An 11,769-nucleotide genomic window follows, 5' to 3' on the forward strand; every position below is an offset into this window, starting at 1 on the left:
TCATGATAAGTGACAAGGAAAAAAAAGCATATTTAATAAATAATTCTATGTATGGATTAAAAAAAAAAAAGACACAAGATTTTGTGTATTAGGATTTCCATTTTCTGTATAGGTTTTATATGTTGATTATTGTTAAGTGCTGTTGACTTTGCAGTTCTAACTAGCCTTGCAGTCTAGTGCAGATTCTGCAGAGCCACACCAGGACTCCTATGTGTTAATATCCTCCATAAATATCAATGAACTTCTAATGTATTTGCTTAAAAAAAAAAGTTAAAGGATGGAAAAATATATGCCAAGCTTATTGCAATCATAAACGAACTGGAGTGGCAGTACTATTCTCTGATACAATAATCTTCAAGGCAAATACCAGCATAATAGATAAAGATGGACATTAACTCATGATTAAAGGTACTATTGAACAAGGTGACACAATACCTATAAAAGAACTCCAAAATATATAAAGCAAACGCTCATAGATTTGAATGAAGAAATAGGGAAATCTACAATAATAGTCAGTGATTTTAATACAATGCTTTCCAAATGAACAGAACAACTGGAAAGAAACTTGACAAAGACACAGAGGAACTAAACAACACAATCAGCCAACTGGAACTCATATATGTGTACAGAGCATTCAACTGAACAACAGCAAAATAAGCATTCTTTTCCAGTGCACAAGGAACATTCTCTGGAATAGACCATGTCTTAGGCCACAAAACAAATCTGTATAAATTTACAAATACCAAATACTACAAAGCATCTTTTCAGATCACATTGCTATCAAATTAGAAATCAACAATAGGAAGACCAAGGAAATAAAGTCAAATACATGGAAACTGAATGACACACAGCTGAAAAGCAACTGGATAGTAGAAGAAATTAAATGTGAACTCACGAAGTTCCTAGAAACAAAAGAAAATGAAAACACAACATACCAAAATCTTTGGGACATGGCAAAACTGGTGATGAGAGGACAATTCATTAAAATAAATGCACACATCCAAAGAGAAGAAAGAACCAAAATTAACACATTAACAAACCATCTGCAATAATTAGAAACAGAACAATAAAAGGAACCTACAGCCATCAAATAAAAGAAATAATAAAGATTAGAGCAGAAATAAATGAGATAAAAAACAGAAAAACTATAGAAAGAAACAACAGGACAAGAAGCCGGTTCTTTGAAAGGTTTAACAAAATTGACAGACCACTGTCAAACCTACCAAAAGAAAAGCGGGAGAAGACACAAATAGCATGCATTTGAAACCAAACGGCGAGGTCACAATGGAACCAAAGGAAATCAAAAGGATAACAGGGGAATACTATGAAAAGCTATACTCCAACAAATTTGAAAACTTAGAAGAGAGGTATACAATTTTAGAAAAACACAACCTACCTAAACTTACACAAAGTGAAGCAGAAAACCTGAAAAATCACATAACAAAAGAAGAAATTGATAAGGTCATCAAAAAAACTCCCAACCAAAAGAAATCCAGGCCCAGATGGTTTCTCTGGTGAGTTCTACCGAACGTTCAGGGAATCACTATCACCAATTCTACTCAAATTATTCCAGAATAGAGAAGAGGATGAAAAACTTCCTAATACATTTTATGAAGCAAGCATAAACCTCATAACCAAACCAGGGAAGGACGTCACTAAGAAAGAAAATTATAGACCAATATCCCTTATGAACATACATGAAAAATTCGCAACAAAGTCTTAGCCAACAGAATCCAGCAGCACATCAAAAAGATAATTCATCATGATCAAGTGGGATTCATATCAGGGATGCAAAGATGGTTCAACATTAGAAACAATCAGTGTAATCCACCATATAAATAAGAAAAAATAAAAGAACCACATGATCATATTGATTGATGCAGAAAAGGCATTTAACAAAATCCAATATACATTCCTGATAAAAATGATCAACAAAGTAGGAATTGAAGGGAAATTCCTCAACATAATTAAGAGTATATATACAAAACCAACAGCCTACATTACTCTCAATGGAGAGAAACTGAAAGCCTTCCCTCTGCAAACAGGAACCAGACAAGGATGCTCTTTGTCACCACTCCTATTCAATATTGTGCTGGAAGTCTTAGCCAGAGCTATACAACAAGGCAGGGAAATTAAAGCCATCCAAACTGGCAAAGAGGAAGTAAAGCTCTCTCTATTTGCAGACAATATGATCATATACATAGAAAACCCCAAAGACTCAGTAAAAAAGCTACTAGACTTCATTGGAAGGTTCAGCAAAATGACAGGATATAGGATAAACATACAAGAATCAGTTGGATGCTTCTATAGTAACAATGACAGTGTTGAAAATGACATTAGGAAAGCAATACCATTTACAGTGGCTATCAGAGGATGAACAATCTGGGGAAAATGTAACCAGACAGACAAAGGACCTATACAAAGAAAACTACAAAACAATACTACAAGAAACCAAATAGACCTATAAAAATGGAAGGATATACCATACTTCTGGATAGGAAGACTTAACATTGTGAAAATGTCAATACTGCCAAAGCAATTTTTACATATAACGCAATCCCAGTTCAGATTCCAACAACATTCTTCAGAGATGAAAAAAAAAAAAAGACAAACTTTATATGGAAAGGAAAGAGACCCAGGATAAGGAAAGCACTGCTTAAGAAGAAGAACACTCACTGACTTCAAAATTTATTACATGGCTACGGTGTTCCAAATAGCATGGTACTGGTACAATGAAAGATATGTTGATCAATGGAACAGAATTGAGAATCCAGAAATTAACCCATCCACATTCAACCAACTGATTTTTGACAAAGTGCCTAAGTATATAGCAGGGCAGGTGATAGTCTCTTCAATAGATGGTGCTGTCAGAACTGGAAAGTGATATGCAAGAGCAAAACAGGACCTTTACCTCACACTTATGCAAAAACTAACTCACCATGGATTAAAGACCTAAATGAGAATCCCAGAATTATGAAGGCCATCAATGAAAAAGTAGTGACAAATTTGAGGGCTAGGGTAGACATGCAGTGAGGAGCTCCATCACCAACAACACAGCATACCGGACTACACATGCTCCGGGGATGATGCTAGAACTCTGAAACACATATAAAGGAATATTTTGAAGATTGGAAGGCTTACACCTAGGCAAATTTGTAGCAGAAGCAAGAAATCCATTGCTTGTTAATTCAAGACACTCAGCTACTCCTGGAGCCGCTATCTTGAGAGAGACCAATTGGGAAAAGGATCAGAATAGCCACGAATGCGTGACAGAATTGTGAAGATACTGGTATAGACATTCTTTTTTTTTTTTCCCCCCCTTGGTATCTATTCATTGTTCTCTCGTTGTCTGTGCACCTCCATTATGGTGACTAGAGGAGATGCTTGAGCAAATGGACACCCCACCCCACCCCTGGAGGGTTCTACTATGCATGCGCACAGATCTCCTTGAAATTTAAAGTGACAGTTTCCACTTAAAACCAAATGGCCACCACTTATCTGTCAGTTTGTTGTGCTTTGGAAGCTTGCGAGTTGCTGTGATTCTGAAAGCTATGCCACCAGTATTTTAAATACCAGCAGCATCACACATGGTAGACAGGTTTTAGAAGAGCTTCCAAGACAAAAACAAACTAAGGAGAAAAACTGATGAACTACTTCCGAATATTTAGTCACTGAAAACTTTATGAATAGCAGAGAAACACGGTCAGATACAGTGCTGGAAAATGAGCCCTTCAGGTTTGAAATCACTCAAAATACGACTGGGGAAGAGCTACTTCCTTAAAGTAGACTTGACCATGATAACCCGAATAGAGTAAAGCTTGTAGGAGAAAAGCAAGCTGGACCATCTTTGCTGATGGGGCACAACTCAAAATGAAGAGAAACAGCTGTAAACATCCATTGAAAATCAGAATATGGAATGTAAGAATTATGAATCTGGGAAAATTAGAAATTGCAAAAATGAAATGGAATGCGTCAACATTGATATATTAGGCATTAGTGAACTGAAATGGACTGGGATTGGCCATTATGAATCTGACAACCACAAGGTTTACTATGCCGGGAATGACAAATTGAAGAGGAATGATGTTGCATTCATTGTCAAAAAGAACAAATCCAGATCAGTCATGAGGTACAATGCTGTCTGTGATAGGATAATATCCATGCGCCTACAGTGAAGCCCAGTTAATTCCACTATTATTCAAATTTACACACCAACCACGAAAGCCAGTGAGGATGAAACAGAAGAATTCTATCAATTTCTTCAATCTGAAATTGATCAAACATGCAATCAAGATGTATTCATCATTACTGGTGATTGGAATGCAAAAGTTGGGAGAAAAGAGGAAGGATCAGTAGTTAGAAAATATGGCCTTGGTGATAGAAATAATGCTAGAAAACAAATGATAGAATAATGCAAACTCAATGATTTGTTCATTTCAAATACCTTCTTTAGACAGCATAACAGACAACTATACACATGGACCTCACCAGACAGAATACATTGAAATCAATTTAACTACATCTGAGGAAAGAGACAATGGAAAACCTCATATCATATCATCAGTGAAAACAAGGTCTGTGGAACAGACCATAAATTACTCATATGCAAATTCAAACTGAAGCTGAAGAAAATGAAAACAAGTCCACGAGAGCCAAAATATGACCTTGAATATATCCCACCTGAATTTAGAAGAACAGATTTGATACATTGAACACTAAAGATTGAAGACCAGAATATTTGTGGGATGACATCAAGAACATCAGACATGAAGAAAGCAAAAAGTCATTAAGAAGACAAGAAAGAAGGAAAAGGTCAAAATGGATGTCAGAAGAGACACAGAAACTTGCTCTCCAGCGTAGAGATGCTAGAAGAAATGAGGAGGTCCAAGAGCTGAACAGAAAATTTCAAAGATCAGCTCAAGAAGATAAAGTCAAATTTTACAACAAAATGTGCAAAGATCTGGAGTCAGAAAATCAAAAGGGAGAACACACTCAGCATCTCTCAAGCTGGGGGAACTAAGGTAAAAATTCAAGCCTCAAATTCCATTATTGAAAGAGTCTCTGGGGAAATTATTGAATGATGAAGATGAAAAGAAGATGGAAGGAATACACATAGTCACGGTACCAAAAAGAAATGGTTAATGTGCAATCATTTCAGGAAGTAGTACATGATCAAGAGCCAATGATACTGAAGGAAGAAGACCAAGGAGCATTGAAGGAATTGGAAAAAACAAGGCACTAGGAACTGATGGAATAAAAATTGAAATCTTTCAAGAAAGTGAGGTGGCACAGGAGGCATGCACTCCTTTCTGCCAAGAAATTTGGAAGCAATTATCTGGCCGACTGAATGGAAAAGATCCATACTTGTGCCCATTCCAAAGAGAAGTGACTCAACGGAATGCAGAAATCATCAGACAATCTATTTGATATCCCATGCGAGTAAAGTTTTGCTAAAGGTAATACAGAAACGGCTACATTCGTACATTGACAGAGAACTTCCAGAGGTTCAAACCAGATTCAGAAGAGGCCGTGGAATGAGGGATATCAATGCTGATGTCTGATGGATATTTGGTGAAAGCAGAGAATATCAGAAATATGTTTATCTGTGCTTTATTGACTACACAAAGGCTTTTGATTGTGTGTATCATGACAAGCTATGGACAACATTGTGAAATATGAGTATTCTGGAACACTTAATTGTGCTCACTTTAAATTTTGAGGAGATCTGTGCACATGTGTAGTAGAAACTTCCAAAGGTGGGAGGGAGTAGGATATCCAGTCGCTCAGGTATCCCATCTAGTTACTAAAATGGAGGTGCATAGTCAGTGAGAAACCAATAAACAATCGACAGATACCAACAGAAAGAATGTCCACACCTGTATCTCCTCGGTTCTGTCAGGCGTTCGTGGCTGTTCTGAGCCTTCCCCCACTTGTTCTCTCCCAAGATGGCAGCTCCGGGACTAGCTGAGTGTCTTGAATTAGAAAGCAATGGATGTCTTGATTCTCCTACAAATTCCCCTAGCTGTAAGTCTTCCAGTCTTTTAAATATTCCTTTATATTTGGAGAGATACAAATCAAAACAACTATGAGATATCATCTCATATGAGCAATAACAGCAAAGATCAATAAAGTAGAGGATAATAAATGCTGGCATGGATGTGGAGAGACTGGGACACTCCTGCATTGCTGGTGCGATTGCAAAATGGCCCAACTTCTCTGGAAAGCAATAGAATGTGCTTCCTTAGAATGTTGGAAATAGAAATACCTCATGATCCAGCGATCTCTCTCCACTTGGTATTTACCCACAAGAAAGACGAGCAATTACATGAGTAGATATACACACACCAAAATTCATAGCAGCACTATTTACAATAGCAAAAAGATGGAGACAGCCTAGGTTCCCATCAACTGAAGAATGGATAAACAAAGAGTGGTACATACACACAATGGAATATTATGGTACTTTGAAAAACAGTAAGGAAGCTGTAAGCTACCACATAACATGGATGAATCTTGAGGACATTATGTTGAGTGAAATTAGTCAATCATAAAAGGAGAAATACTGCATAGGACCACTATTGTAAAAGACTAAGAAAAATAACCTATACTAAAGCAAAGTGGGGAATTCTTTGTTGGTTACTGGTCTGTGGGGAGTGGGGTGAGCAGAGGGAGGGGAAGGTGGAGCACAGGGTAGTGAATACACACAGGATAGTTGGGTGCTGGGAAGGGTGACAATACACAAGAAGTGGGAGGAGAATGGAAGAACAAGGTGGATGGGAAAACAATTAGGCCTTAATAGGACAGAGGCAAATAATGATGTATGCATAAACTTGGAACAAAAGGGGTCTGTGATATAGGGATTGAGACACAGTTGGAAAGGGCAAGAGGGGGAAAATAATGTTAAGGTGCTTGGCTGTCTTTTTAATCTTGGTTTCCATTGCATACTGTTATAAAATAGATACTTGAAGGGGAGAGAAAGGAATAGCCAGAAATATCACCATAGAAAGCTTGTAATTCCATCTTTTGCCTATACCTGATTGGAATACCTAAAATGAGAATACAACATGCCCAGTGAAAGAGGCTTCTTGCAGAGCCTCTGCATTACATAAGACCATGGGTAGCATCCTGAACCCCATCCAGAATCATCCGACATGGGAAATATCCACTTGAAAGGATAAGCAGACCAGTCTGGAGCAGATAGAAGAATCGATGATAGTTCTTGAAAGAAACACCGACAGGAAAAATACAAAACAATAATGGCAATCCGACTGATTACTATAAGAATAAGCAAGTTGCTCACCCAGGAGACATTAAGGCAAGTGGTTGGGTCCACTCAGGCATACCCCCTTCCAAGACTAAGACTCAATGGGAATACACGCTCTAATTGGTGACTACATTCATCACTGATAAGGGGAAGTGAGGGAAAAACAGCAATGCAGCTGTGAGCTAAGCCCTACAATGTTCAATAGACTCCTGTGAATCCATGTGCAGACCTAGGTGGCCAGCAGAATGGCAAGATCTGGGGACTCCTGTGTTTAGTGTCAGTGACAATACCACAGAGTACTAGAGTGGAGAAAGAAGTCTCCAGCTGATAAGAAGAGTGGACATATGCATAAGAACACCCACACATTTGCAGATAATATGCAGTTGATCTGGCTTCAATGGCTGGATGAACAGAGATCAACTAGAAGAAGAAAGGAAAGGAAAAAAAGAGGAATCTGATATAATTTGATGAACTTGACCTACACCTATGGATGAAGTAGCTGAAAAGAGGGAATAAATCTTTATAGTGAGGATCATTCCCACACACTTGATACACAGGCTAGACAGGGAAGGGCAACCTGGACATTGGCTACCCATAATGGGGGATGGGGCTATAAACACAAGAAGTGACTGGCTTAAAAGCTTTCAAGAGGGAGCCTAGATCCAGAGGGCGTGGAGGAAGGTAGAATCTACACTGAGTAGTATCCAATCTGTCTTTTTGGAACTGATGAAAGGAGATGGGGATAGCTATCATGTGGTGCAATAGTGAATAATTACAAACAGGACTGACTGTGAGGTTTGGAAATGTAAAGGTAGATTTTTTTTTAGCAAAAGGAGGAGAGTTATTGACTTTGCAGTCCAGGAAAGGAGGTCCCTGGGACCATCAAGGGAGAAGAGAGGTGAGTGGGACCCTACCCAGAGAAGCAGTGATGCTGGGGATGGAGGCAGAGATGAGTGGCTGAGGATCTAGACCCAGAGAGGGAGAAGGGCTGTGTGCTGACTACTGGGGTTCAGGCTTGCAGGGCACACCCTTTGGTTGGTTGATGATGAATGGAGGGGATTGTAACCATGGCAATGAAATGACATACGGTAGGATGAATGTAAAGCTAATGTCCTCCCATGTAAGCTGTCACATAATTCACAATAAAACATTAAAAAAAAAAAAAAAGAAAGAAAGAAATGCATAGGATACTACATAGGTTTATTCTAAGATATTATTTAAACTTAATTTTATCAGCAATAAATTGAGATTTTAGATTGTATTTATATAGACATACTTTATGTTCATTCAATAAATACTTTTATTAAAATAATATTTATAAAAATCCTTACTTTCTGAAGACTTTGAATAATTTGATTTAGTAATTGGGTAAGATATTCAGTGTTATGCATAAACAAGTCATTTTATATGTGTTTGCAATAAAAAAACTCTCACTAAATATTTGTCCTAAAATGTATTTAGTATAGAGTTTCCAAGGAGCAACTGGATGGTTTGAACCAAGGACCATTTCAGTGCTTGTGTTACAGAATCACAGTATGAACCCTGACACCACAGATACCCATAGAAATGAATCACTAAGGCTTCCATAATGAAAAAATAAAACAAAAAAACACAAGACTTAATTTTAATTATAGATTATCTTAAGCGGCCGACACTTGGTATGAGTATATTCAGCATAAGTGAAACTTGGTATGATAAAGACTGCCAATCATGGAAGTATGGTTTTGAAATGGTAAATTAAGTCAGGACGATCGACTGATTAGAAATTATTCCAAGTAAGGTAGAAGTAATTATAAAATGAATATCATGATATCTGTATTAAACTTACTTCCCTAGAGGTAAATCCTGATCAGAGGAAGGCCCTGACAAAAAGATGCTGGTATTATTTTATTTAATTCTATATTTTGTCTTCATAAATACTGCCTAGCAGGCATGACAATAAAGTTATTTCAGTTAGCAAGAAATAATATGGTTCTCTAATAGAATAATATATGGGTAGCAAGTGTTTGTCAGTTTGTTGTTCTGTGGTGGCCTGTGAGTTGCTGTGATTCTGATAGCTATGCCATGAGTATTTTAAATACCAGCAGGGTCACCCACGGTGGGCAGGTTTCAGATGAGCTTCCCGAGGAAGACAGACTAGGAAGAAGGAGTGACGAACAAGTTCCGAATATTTAGTCACTGAAAATCTTAAGAATAGCAGAGAAACACTGTCAGATATAGTTCAGAAAATGAGCCTCTCAGGTTGGAAAGCATTCAAAATGTGATGGGGGAAGATCTGCCTCCTCAGAATAGAGATGACCATAATGATGCGAATGGAGTAAAACCCGTGGGAGAAAAGCCCGAGGGACCTTCATTTGCTGATGGGGCACAACTCAAAATGAAGAGAAACAGCTGTAAACATCCACTGAAAATCGGAACATGGAATGTGCGAAGTATGAATCAGGAAAATTGGAAGTTACAAAACCGAAATGGAACGCATAAACATCTATATCTTAGGCGTTAGTGAACTGAAATGGTTTGGGATTGACCACTTTGAATCTGACAGGTTTACTATGCTGGAAATGACAAATTGAAGAGGAATGGTGTTGCATTCATTGTCTAAAACAACATATCCAGATCAGTCATGAGGTACTAAGCTGTGATAGGATAATCTCCATGTGCCTACAGGGAAGCCCAGTTAATACCACTATTACTCAAATTTACTCACCAAACACTAAAGCCAGTGAGGAAGAAATAGAAGATCTTTACCAACTTCTTCACTCTGAAATTGATCAAACATGTAATCAAGATGTATTGATCATTACTGGTGATTGGAAAGCAAAGGTTGGGAGCAAAAAAACAGGATTAGTAGTTGGAAAATATGGCCTTGGTGATAGAAATGATGCTTAAGAATGCATGACAGAATTATGCAAACACAGTGATTTGTTAATTTCAAATACCTTCTTTAGACAGCATAAGAGATGACTATACATGTGGACCTCACTAGATGGAAAAAATAGAAATCAAATTGACTACATGTGTGGAAAGAGATGATGGAAAAGCTCCACATCCTGAGTCAAAACAAGGACAGGGGCAGACTTTGGAACAGAGGATCAAATACTCATATGCAAATTCAAACTGAAGCTGAAGAAAATGAAAATAAGTCCACGAGAGCCAAAATATGACCTTGAATATATCCCACCTGAATTTAGAGATCATCTGAAGAACAGATTTGATACATTAAACACTAGAGACCGAAGACCAGAGAGTTGTGGGATGACATCAAGAACATCATACATGAAGAAAGCAAAAAGTCATTGAGAAGACAAGAAAGGAGGAAAAGGTCAAAATGGATGTCAGAAGAAACACTGAAACTTGCTCTCCAGCATAGAGATACTGAAGGAAATGGAAGAAATTAGGAGGTAAAAAAGCAGAACAGATTTTTTCAAAGATCAGCTTGAGAAGATAAAGCCAATTATTACAACAAAATGTGCAAAGATCTGGAATCAGAATACCAAAAAGGAAGAACATGCTCAGCATTTCTCAAGCTGGGGGAACTGAAGAAAAATTCAAGTCTCGACTTCCATTGTTGAAAGATTCTCTGGGCAAATTATTGAATGATGCAGAAACCATCAAAAGAAGATGGAAGGAATATACAGAGTCACTGTACCAAAAGGAAATGGTTAAAGTTCAACTGTTTCAGGAGGTAGCATGTGATCAAGAGCCAATGATACTGAAGGAAGAAGTCCAAGGTGCATTGAAAGAATTGGCAAAGAACAAGGCACCAAAGAGAGGTGACCCAATGGAATGTGGCAATCTCTTTGATATCCCATGTGAGTAAAGTTTTACTAAAAGCAATACAGAAATGGCTGCAAGCATACATTGACAGAGAACTTCCAGATGTTCAAGCCAGATTCAGATTGTTAATGTCCTATGGATCTTGGCTGAACACAGAGAATATCAGAATGTTTACCTTTGCTTTTTTGACTACACAAAGGCTTTCAATTGTGTGTATCATGACAAGCTATGGATAACATTGTGAAGTATGAGTATTCCAGAACACTTAATTGTGCTTATGAAGAATCTGTACCTGGACCAAGAAGCAGTTGTTTGAATAGAACATAGGAACACTGAATGTTTTAAAATTAAGAAAGGTGTGTGACAAGATTGTATTCTTTCACCACACTTATTCAATCTGTATGCTGAGCAAATAATACAAGAAGCTGGGTTCTATGAAGAAAATTGTGGCATCAGGATTGGAGGAAGACTCATTAACAACCCATGATATGCAGATGATACAACCTTGCTTTCTAAAAGTGAAGAGGACTTGAAACATTTACTGATGAAGATCAAAGAGCACAGCCTTCAGTATGGATTACATCTCAGTCAAGAAAACAAAATTCCTTACCACTGGATCAATAAACAACATTCTTATCACTGGAGAAAAGATTGAAGTTGTCAAGGACTTCATTCTTCTTGGAGCAACTATCAACACTCACGGAAGCAACAGTTAAGAGATCAGACAA

This window comes from Chrysochloris asiatica, unplaced genomic scaffold (assembly GCF_000296735.1).
Source record: "Chrysochloris asiatica unplaced genomic scaffold, ChrAsi1.0 scaffold00441, whole genome shotgun sequence".
Taxonomy (NCBI): Eukaryota; Metazoa; Chordata; class Mammalia; order Afrosoricida; family Chrysochloridae; genus Chrysochloris; species Chrysochloris asiatica.